The sequence below is a fragment of the Limulus polyphemus genome, unplaced genomic scaffold (assembly GCF_000517525.1).
Source record: "Limulus polyphemus unplaced genomic scaffold, Limulus_polyphemus-2.1.2 Scaffold239, whole genome shotgun sequence".
Taxonomy (NCBI): Eukaryota; Metazoa; Arthropoda; class Merostomata; order Xiphosura; family Limulidae; genus Limulus; species Limulus polyphemus.
This window is the reverse complement of record NW_013665849.1, coordinates 114,876-126,774: the sequence shown is the minus strand read 5'-3', so window position 1 is coordinate 126,774 and position 11,899 is coordinate 114,876. Positions and strand designations below refer to the sequence as shown.

Sequence of the window (11,899 nt, the reverse complement as noted above, 5' to 3'; positions counted from 1 at the left end):
AAACAAACGTTATGCTAGAATGTCTAAAACTACACCACACTGCGGAATATTCTATCACACAGTTACAATACGTAAGAGCCAAGATTAGGAATATTACAACAAATGGGAACATTTAATTGTAGAGAGTTTATTCTTAACATATACTTCTATAGTACACCACTGGTCATACATTTAATGTCTTGACCAGTTATAATAACTCTCATTGTGCGTAACCTTCATCGGGCCATGCCTTATCCTAATCTAGGCTTTGATAACTGAAAGTGACATCCAACGTCATGTCGCTATGGCTACATAGTGGTGATGATTAATTCTGCCACTCACTGGCCATTTTCTAAATAAATAATACACAGTACGCGTTACATGATGATTAGCTCCCATAGCGACAGCGTGACTTGGGTTGTGTAATGAAGACAAACATCAAATTATAATAAACAGACAGAGACACACACACACACACACACACACACATGAAGTCCTACAGATAAAAACTATAGGCATTACATATAACAGCAACAGGACTACCGGTAAGTTTCGTTTAGCAAATACGTGAGACATTCTAATTGAATTAAAGTCCATCGAACTATTGGGATGTTTATATATCACAAACATCTGACAGATAAAAATGATTAGAACTAATTAAACGGGCCTAGGGTTCATGGTTCGCGGCTCGTTGCCGCGAAAACGCTCTTCTCACTTTTGGGCCGTGGATGCATCATAAAAGTGGCTGTTAAATTTCACTATTCGGTCAGACCAAACAGAAGTAGTCCAAGAGTTGGCGGTGGGTGATATTGACTAGCTGCCCTCCCTTTAGTTGATCAGCTCAAAATTATGGACGGCTACGCGCAGATAGCCCTTTGTTTATCTTTGCGAAAATTCTGAAACAAACTTGTGAGACGTGATAAAATTGACCTTTTTCAATCATATAAATAACACTGTGTTTGGCCAGTAATTTAAAATATAAGTAAATCAACTTATATTTTTGTATTTCACCATATTTTGCTTACAAAACACATGGAAGTGAGATTTAAGGCTCTAATAATTGTATAACGTTAAAGGAGATTGAATCCAATCTGCTTATGGACCCAGTTATAATGTGATTAGTTTTAAAACAGCTCTTGTGATACTACTACAATTTAATTGAAGGTGTGGAGGCCACTCGATAGTCTTAAATGAAGTACCTGAAGAGACTATGTTACCTGGATTAGCTTGTGAAGGAAAATGAAATAGGAATACTGATTAAATTAAAAGTGTTGTTCAATGAGGCTCGGAAGTAACAGGACTCCGATGCATCGTAAATGTCTTTTTATTTGATTTAGTAGTTTAATGGTGTTACCAGCAATTTCCACGATGAAACAATTTTGGACTGACCTTGTCCATTCTCATTAAATTTGTGTTTGGTTTGGATAGACTGCTGTCATGAAATACATTTATTTTATGCGCATTTTAGTGTGTGGGAAAGAGACTGCCATCGTAATCGCTTAATCGGCATTTTTTTATGTTTATGTTATTGTATACAGTATACTTATAACCTGTTTCAACGTATATTATCGCGATTATAGGTTAAGTGTTTTACAATTTTCATCAAAATGAATGTAGAAAGTCGAAATAAGATCAAATTTTGCTTACGATGTTTTTCTCCATGGCCAACACAAGTATTTTAATACTAGTAAAGATAGCTAAGGCAGCAATTATTCCCAGTAAGAAACAAGCTGAACAACTAATATATGTAAACTCCAAGTGGTACAAAGACTGTTTAAAATACTTTCTACAGCGTTTGGCGTCATTATTTCTCCTAACGTAGCAGACTAGTTCTTGCATCTCAGTTTGCATATACATTTTTAAACAAAGAAGCGTGGAGTTTAACCATGGAGGTTAACCAGCCTTTATGCAACAGACTATCATAAAAGATGTGTTCACTATCAGTAAGTTGTAATTATTCAAATAACTGCTATTGTCGTGATTGATTGGCTCAAATGGTAGACTTTGTTGTTGTTACAATAAGTCTAAGTACAGACATGTCCCTAATTCTCTATTTTTTACCCCTTTGAATTTTATTCAAAATATTATAAAAAATAATATCCTAGATCATCATTGACAGTTTAATAAATTATAACAATGTTCTCTGACAGTGTTTTCAAGTTACAAATTGTCTAGGTGGTGACGAAAATTACCATTACTTTCGTAAGTTTGTCAGGTCTTAAAATGGACTAAAACGTTTTGTTTTTCCTTCCACTTTGATCGATTAATATATCTCCAATGGCACGCAAGCCTTGTAGTCATGAGATGAGTTTGGTTAATGAAAAAGGTATTCTCAGAGTTAGTTTCTGTTGATTCGTGATTGAATGTTGTACGATTCCGCGTTTGTTGCGAAATAAAGCTATACAGGTTCTTTATTCTAGATTCACGGTTTGGGTTCATTTATGAAGACCACGATGTTATGTTCAATTATTAGTTTTAATTATTCGTGTTACGGTCAAGCCTGACTTACACAAGTAACTTTCGTAATTCCAAAACAGAATTATAATACCTTTCTCAATTAAAAAAAAAGTTTGTTTTTTAACCAATAAAAGTTTTAGATTTCTTTGTATATTTTAGAGCAGAACTATCTCCATAAATGTTGTATTTCTAATCTAATTATATGTGAATCTGGAATACCCCCATTTTAAATGTGTAGGACAATTGTTACACAAACATTTCATTTTTTATGACTTGTGCAAATGGTTAACCGTAATTTTGTTTAAATGTTTGCAAAACTTTAAAGAGTGGAATTAATTAGTATTTTGAAGATTTACTATAGTTGTATGCTTAACCAGAAAACTGCGTTCCCTAGTATGTATTTTCTAGGAACGTTTCACGCTTTATGATAATACTTCAGTCACATAAGTAATCGAAAGTATTTGTACGTGTGTGTTTACATTAATTTGAAAAATGTCGATAATCTAAGAATATAGTTCATATTTTGGCCGAGAGAGGTCCTGCTAATCATCTATCAGTTTTTCTGCCTAGCTAAAGCCGCACCTGTGCGTCTTTTCGTCATCGATAGTTAGGAAGAACTCGAGACTCTGCAGTGGCAGGTGATCCACAACAACAGCTGTGTTTCTTGTCTCACGGAAGCTTGTGATTCCTGTAATTTATTGTTGAACAGTGAGCAACAGTATAACCTGTACCCAGGCTCTCCAAAATAAAACCTTTTCTTTATTTATTCACTGTAAGTGGGAACAATGACTGTAGTGGGGTTTGCGCCGGCTCCGATGTTGTAAGGTTTGTTTCTCTGCAGTGGTCATTGTCATCACGGGTAAACTACATGTGCGGGGGAAGTCTAAGTACAGCAGCGTCCGTCGATATCGTCAAGGAACGAAGTCAGCACACAGAGGAAAATATTTCAAACAAACATTCAGACAAAGGTAAATGTTTTCGTGGCTAGTTTTATTTTGATCTTAAATACCGAGCACGAATTCACTGTAATGGGTGATAAGCTGTTTTAGCGTGGGGTTTTATTGGGTTACTCATACAAAGTAAATCTAAACGAGTCATCTATAATTAGTGATATTCAAAACGTGTTTTGCGCGAAGTCTTATTAAGGACTAATATAAAACCCCGGCAAAAATGACGTGAAACCAAAGTCTACCATATTTGAATCCTCCAAAATGCATTTGAAACTTTGTCGCTCGTAAACAGACATAAGAAAAATAAAGAGCCTTCTAGTTCTCGAGACAATCTTCTGTTTCTTGCTGCTGCTGTTTCCGTTATTAAACTTCAAAAATGGTTCTGTATTTATTCTGCAGTCTTGAGTCTATCATATACTCTTCTGGTCCTATCTATATTTCATCAGTGAGTGACCGATTTAGGCAAATGGCTGTCAAATCTAAATTCTATCGTAAGCTCGACTTCTTCGTTCGGGAAGGCCATTTTTTTTTTTAGATTGGAAAACGTCTTCTGGCGTAACTTGACGATTTAACAAATATACGTTTTGAAATTGTGAAAAAAGGTGCATTTTTTGTACATTTTAGTCGAAATATATCTGTACTTTTCGATCAATCCTAGACTTCTCGCTTCTAATTGACAGGAAACCAAACTACTTAAATTCAGTGATAAGTTGCCATGACATCAGTGCGTGACCGAGAGACAGACAGAAAGATACACACTATATCTTATAGTATTAAATTATGAGTAATAAAACAGCGCATAGTATTTTACTCATTTATAGAGAGAGATTTAAAGAGTTAACCTACTCTACGTGTATGAATGAACTTATTTGACATTTATATTTAAGACATGCATTTCCACAGGTAAATCATTACTTAACAGTTTTTGTTTTAAGATTTGTTGAATATTGGTTTACTTTCTCTGAAACTAAACATTGTTAAATGGTAACAAAAAAGGAATATTTATCATATACTTATTTCTTATTGTAAATGAAATGTTTTTAAACCGCTACAGTTTTTTAGGGCAGCTCTAAGTTTTCAAGAAACATAATAATACACGTAAGAAAATTTCCGAGTGCATGAAACTAAGTGGTGTCATATTTTTACCAAAAAAGGTATATTATATATTTTTTGTCGAGAGTACTTTAAACATAAATGTATTTAAAAACCTGGATTTAGCATGCTGAAGGCAGTGCAATGAAACAAAAACAACTGAAAAACGTTTTAATTAGATATTCGTAAAGCTTGATATTACCATTAACACGTTTCAGATATTCGGAATAATTAGATAGGCTAGTAAAATATGTTCAAGCAGAACGGAGTATCTAATATCGTTTGTTAGGGTAGTACAGAATCATTTCAGTTCGTTTCCAGTTTTAACCGTGCCTGTAGCGTCGTGAAATTATGAAAGCGTGTTGCGGTTTTCTTTATCAAATCTAGCTCTTTTTATTACAGGCCATTATAATTTGATAGTAGAAGAAAAGTGAAAACAACGCTACTTTTGCTTTTTGGCAGAGAATAAGGAAGTAGAAATTATTGTTTGACGCACTAGTGTGCAGTAACTGTGTAGTTTATTTTATTTTCGGTTCAAATTTTAGATCTGCACGTTTCCAAGTAGACATTTCTGACAGCACAATTTATACATATTTTACAAAATAGTATAATTTGATTCATCGCTTTATGCAGTCACTACACTTTCGTTGTTTTCTAATATACTGCGCAAAAACCTTTGAAATAATTTTAGTGTACATGTTATAACATGTAATATTAATTAAAAAAATAAGCGAATATCTCCAAAGCAAGAACCTAGCATTTGCCCCCTCTAGTAATAGCCCACAGTGGCACAGCGGTATGTCTGCGGACTTACAACGCTAGAAATCGGGTTTCGATACCCGTGATGGGCAGAGCACAAATAGCCCATTGTGTAGCTTTGTGCTTAATATCAAACAAACAAAACAAACCTCTAGTAAAGAATAAAAAATCCGTGACTCTGTCTCGTCACATTTGTAGAAAATCATACATTGTAACAATCGCATCTGTGCAATTCTATTATAATAACGTTAACGGATTTACTTTGTTATTTTAGAATACGGGAGCAGTATCTTTGCGTATACTTTGAATCATTACTTCTTTGATATTTGAGGATGTTTCCCCTTAATTTTACACACTGAACCAGAATAATATCTTCGAACAAAAGTTAAAACTCTGGCCGTTTCACAGATTAGTATTACAAAGTTCACTGCTGTGTCACTTGGTCTCTGAAGTCATAAATTTATTTAAATTAGTTTGGAATAATTTTCTGAGACAGTATACACAAATTGCAGTGCTGGAACTGTGAAGTATAAGTTATAACCTATATAGATAATATTTTATTTTAGAGAAGGGAAGTTATTATACACCTTCTTAATTTTCTGTGTTTATATAGAAGAGGAGTGTAGACTGGATGAATAACATGAAGAGACAGGCAGGCGGCCTAGGTATCTAAGAAATACTGTTAATATAAAAATGAAAAACAGACAAATTTGAAATTACAAAAAAAAGACAAAGAGAGGGGAGAATAGATTGGAAAATAATAAACAATGTCCAAATATTAAAAAATATGAAAGTGTCAGAGCAAGAACTAGAAGAGGAGAAAAAAAAAGCGAAATAGGAGATTGAAAGTGATGTTGTTCAAGTATTAAATGTATCAAAATAAAGTAACAGTTGAAAAGTTGCTCAGAAATATAATCGCGAGTTTATATTTCACTGTATTTTATTGTGTTTCTACGTCTCCATACATACACACGGCATGTAAAATGGGGGTGGGTGGGGGTGAAGCAGTCTGATTTCGTTAAATGTAATTAACGTATTGATAAATCTTAAAAACATTTCCCCTGAGCATTTTTTTTTTGTAAAATGAAAATGGATATTTATCTATATACACATATCAATAAATATTAGTGCCAGCTCATAAAAATAATTTAATTGGTTGAAGTATTAACAACTAAGTAAAATGTTCTTTTATACCATTCTTTAATTTTATATTTAACACAATGCCCTTCAGTGGCACAGCGGTATGTCTGCGGACTTACAGTGCTAGAAACCGGGTTTCCATACCCGTGGTGGGCAGTGCACAGATACTCCATTGTGTAGTTTTGTGCTTAACTTCACACAAACAAACAGTTAACCGAAAATACCCTTTGTAGTTAAGAGTACATATACATGAGATTATGAGGTCACTTAAGTTATTCCAAACTTACATTAAGTTTTGAGTAAATATTGTCAGTTGAAGAACCAAAAATGCATTGCAAAGCTGGCCCGAATCTGAATCTTAAACACAGTGTAGAAACTATACTATATATGTTCTTTTACTCATACTTTCCGTACTTCAAAACAACAAAAACACACTAACAGTTGAATTTTGCATATTGATTGCATTTAAGAAATATGTTTTTTTTTCTTCTTAAGTCTACTCGAACCTCCCGTATTTTAGAAAATACTATGTCTCGCTATAATTACAAATTAATATTTGTTCGTGCTCGCCTCGGCTCATATAAATAAACGTATTAGATTTTTACAGCTTTATATTACGGAACTGGTGATTTGTAACAAAATTTACGACCGAGAAAAGATAACCCACAGGTTCAGTCTGCATGATTTTTTGTTTTCTTTTGCTAGATTTGCTCAACAAATTGAGAACTTTGTAACTGTCGCTTTAGACTAAGGTAAGTGCATAATGCATTAAATTAGATCGGTTTGGTTAGGTTTTAATCGAGCTGCACAATTGCATCATTTTACATATTATTATTTTTCTCTTACCCCGGGATGGCCAGGTGATTAGGGCAGTTGACTAGGAATCTGATGATCTGCACCTAATCAACATTTTTATATATATACGGAACACTCAGTCACGGATAGTTTATAAGTATATATATATAAAAATGTTGATTTGGTGTATAAACTATCCGTGACTGAGTGTTCCGTATATATTTGGCAGCTTATGAACACATTTTTCCTGTGTTTGCTTCAGTTCTTTTATGCTTCATCTTTAATTCTGTGAGCCTTTCTTTACTAAGATGGTTATTGTTTAGTGTATCCAACGTTCCTTTTAGTCATTACGTTATTTTGTAAACGCAAAGAAAAGGTGGTCAATTTAGAAAGTGCTCTTAGTGGATAGTATAATACAGCTATAGGCTCACACCATCATGTGGTATTATAAAATCTAAGCCTTTTCTTAAGAGAGAGTAGGTGAAATATATTAGAAAAAACCTTTTATGAAAGCTGGTATGGCTGATAGAAGAATGTACTGTTATCAGTCGCTTTGTATAGCTAGCTATTGATAATTTTTTGTTCAACTGATAAAGAGAAATTTATGTTTTAAGTGGTGGATGGTAAAGCCAACTTGATGGAATGGTTAAATGTTAGACGGAGGTTAACTGGTGTTTTCTATGTCTAATTATATTACATACAAGCAAGATGACTTAGTAACAATATAAAATCTTTGAAATAAAGCATTAACTTATTCTACACAGCCTAAGTAGCAGCATGATGCAATCTCGGCGGTAAGATAAACACTGAGGCAAAAATCTGTTGAGTAACGTTTGTATCATCGTAGTAAGAATAACACTAAATGAGAGTATATGTGAAGTGAAGCTACGACAGGTTATTACAACACATAGCGATTTTGAATACTTTCTTCTTAATTTTAGGCATTTTATGAGTAACCCTTTAATCATTTAGAGTAATGTGCTAACGGCGGTTTCTTTAATAGTTTGATCCTGTATATTTGTCAGAATACTGACCTTATCAATTAAATATGTTTTGATTAAAGTTATTATTAAGAGACGAATAATAGTTTCTTATAAAAGAAAAACCATGTTGAACAGCTGAGGAACTGCAGGCTCGATTAACCTTCTATCATTATCTCATTTTGTTGACACATCTGAAGTTGAGCTGAGTACTCATACATAGTTGACTTGTTAAAACAGCTTTTAATAAAGGAAGTGGTTCAAGATGGATGCATGAATTAAACACACAAAAGCAAACCATTATTACGCTACGCTAGTTTATTATAGGACAAGTAAACCATTATTACGCTGTATCAGTTGATTATAATAAGACATTGTAAACCATTATTACGCCACGGTAGTTGATTATAGGACATGTAAACCATTATTACGCTGCATCAGTTGATTGTAATAAGACATTGTAAACCATTATTACGCTACGCTAGTTTATTATAGGACAAGTAAACCATAATTACGCTGTATCAGTTGATTATAATAAGATATTGTAAACCATTATTACGCTGCATCAGTTGATTATAATAAGACATGTAAACCATTATTACGCTGCATCAGTTGATTATAATAAGACATGAAAACCATTATTACACCACATCAGTTGATTAAAGAACATGTAAACCATAATTACACCATATCAGTTATAACAATGTAAACCATTATTAAATCACAGCATGCCAAGACAAATAACCAGCTACGACATAACTTTGTTATTAAATACAGAAGTAGGTTTTCTCTATAATTCCAGGTCTTAAACAACAAGTGGAATAGAGGAAACGCAATTATTACGGACTATTCAGCGGTTGATTGTAATTCAAGCAGACTTTCACGTATACGCGTGTTCGGATATTGGTTAACGCGCGCATGACATGAATTGAACCTTCGTTATTAAAAGTTAATGCAGGTTACAAAGTAATCACAAAAAATGATCGACCATTTTGTACGCTGAGTAGACTCGCCGTATGAATTCACACATTCACACTTGAAATTCCACAATGAATTCTTCACGAATTGTGTTAATATCATCCACGGAATAGTTGTGGCGGTACACGTGAAGAGATTGAAAAATAATTATACGAGAATCAAATACATAAGTTACGAATACTTTCCGAATTTCTGACCATACATACACAGGAAAGAATGTATTTCAAAATGTCAGTTATTCTACTAAAAAACAACACAACAAGCAAACAAAACATTTGAATAAACTATGAAAGTTGTGTAGTTGTATTGAGTGCGTATTTGTTAAACTCAACGCTTGGATATTTTTCATATATAAGGATGTACTTATTGAGCCTTGTGTGTGTATAATAGGCAACATGTCTAGTCTCTGTTATATAGCTTTTTTAAACTTTTTTAGACGCCCAAATACAATAATGTTTCGTAATCTTAACCATACAAGTAAAAGAGGACAAAGGATGATGCTTAAAACGTCCACTGTTACATCCGGAATTTCATGTTTGACGTGAAATTGAGGCTTTTTTTTTGTACTTTTACTTTATCTACTTTCGTATATTAAAGTTTATGACAGTTATATACCCTTTTAAAATATGTAAGGTTACTCACTTTTATCAAATAAACTGTCATTTACTCAAACCTTGGAACTTGTGATAAGGACACTTGTATCATTTTATTAATGTTTTTCACCTATTTGTTTGTTTGTAATTTAGCACAAAGCTACACGATGGGCTATCTGTGCTCTGCCCACCACGGGTATCGAAACCCTGATTCTAGGGTTGTAAGTCCGCAGACATACCGCTGTGCCACTGGGGGGGGGCACCTGTTAATGTACTGGAAATATAACACAATAATGATTTTCATATCATGTAAGCCTGTTATACCAAAACCACTGACATATCTTATTTATCTATAACTTAACCTTACTTACTCGTATTTAAAGTATAAGTATCATCAATTTATTATCCTATTTGCGGATAATCGGATATTATTAACGTATTTTAATTATTTGCAAATGTATGGTTACATCTTTTGCTGCTATCTATAAGATCTAACCATTTTTTATTTAATGTATTTCAGTAAATCAGTTTGATCTGCGCATGCGGCATACACATTATACATGTAGTTTTTGAATGTCTTGTTTAGGTACTATGTGTCAAGTATACTGAAATCCCTCGTGCACTTACGAGATGCATGTCATCCCATCTTGTTTCAAGTCTTCAAGATGATATAAATTTTAGAAGCTGTCATAATCACAATTAAATAAGGTACACCCCTTTGTTTTAGTATCGAAAACGAGTTTAAACCAAATGGAGTTGTTAAACGATTTTCATGTCTGTTTTATTGGTCTACGTGCGTATTTCCCTTCGTAACATTATATACAATATTTCTTTGTTAATATTTCCATACTGTGTTGTAATTATAGAAATAAATATCAGTATGTGTACAGTTAGGCACTTTTGACACAAAGTGGACATTCAGGTGATAAGTCGTGTGTCATCGTGTGTTTTATATCTGGTGCGAAGGAGTTAGGAGAGAGACCTTGAACAGTTACGTAAGCTCGTATAAATACCAATATAATAAGCAGCAACTATACTGGTTTCTTTTAAAAGCCCTACAAACTACTTCAGATGCAAGAGTTAAAGGTTCGTGTGTTCTATGTATGCATGAAATTTTCTTGTTTTTAGTGTGTGTGTACATTTACATTGAAGAAAGGGACTCAGTTTCTAATGTTCAACGATGTTATATATATATATATATTTATTATGACGCATGTAAAACATATAATTGATTACAAGAGTACTTAATTATTTAAATGTATCATAAGAAAAGAAATTTTTAATGTGATTAAAAGTATTTAACGAAAGTTTTTGTAGATGTATTTCACATATGTAATTTTGTAATTATTATTTATATCTCCCCCATGCTAAATTTACACCAAAGTGATAATAGGAATCCAGATAGTCTTATAACAACACATAATGGAAGTGGTGTTTACACAGGTTGTTGTAATTCTGGAAAGTTGAGGAAATGAGTTCAAAAACTTTCAGTACTGGAAGTTCTGAAGCCCCGAAATTTCAGTTTCAATAATAATAAAAAAAAAATCTGCAACGAAATCAGCTTGATTTACCCCCAATCTAAAAAGAGAGATTGGATATCTGAAATGGTTTGCTTATGTTTCATATCGGCCAGTGTGAATGACGTGCCTCGAGAGATCAGAGACTGTTGCAATTTCTGTTGGTGGGCACGTTACACGAACGAAAATGATGTCAGGAAAATGAAACTTTAATGGTGAGTGGCAGGATTCGAGAACCTTGAAGATTTGAGTACGAGTCATTGGAAGGCTCTTGAATTATATTTCGCAAAGATTGTATGAACCATATAACATAATGCCATTAATAGTAGTTGTTATATATATATATATATATATATATATTGTTTACATCTAGTGTTTGAAAAGCTCTTTCTATTCAAGATTATGATTTTGATACTTACAGATGTAACGCCATTGATAATAGACTTCATTGAAGGCACACACACACACATATATAACTATCTGTCTGTCTGTCTAAACGCTAATAACAACGACCATACCGAATGAATATAAATTCGGAAATACGGGAAGATAAAGTAGTGTGTATAAAGGATTACAATATACATAATGTGCATTCTTGTAGGCAGATTTTGTTAAACAAGACCGATGTCTGTAGTTTTACTTTCTTCTTAGAATTCTTC

General features: G+C 33.2%; 1 protein-coding gene across 4 annotated transcripts in view; it reads left to right on the top strand.

Moving 5' to 3' along the window:
- Positions 1-11,899, top strand: part of LOC106478661 (PH and SEC7 domain-containing protein 2-like) — a 123,486-nt gene that overhangs the window by 28,401 nt on the left and 83,186 nt on the right. For 2 of the 4 annotated variants that reach the window (XM_013939217.2, XM_022382297.1), the window contains exon 2: positions 3,007-3,404. The exons of the other annotated variants lie outside the window; for them this stretch is intronic. The gene's annotated coding sequence lies outside the window, so the exon portion shown is untranslated. The remainder of the gene's footprint in view (positions 1-3,006; positions 3,405-11,899) is intronic. 4 annotated transcript variants of the gene reach the window in all.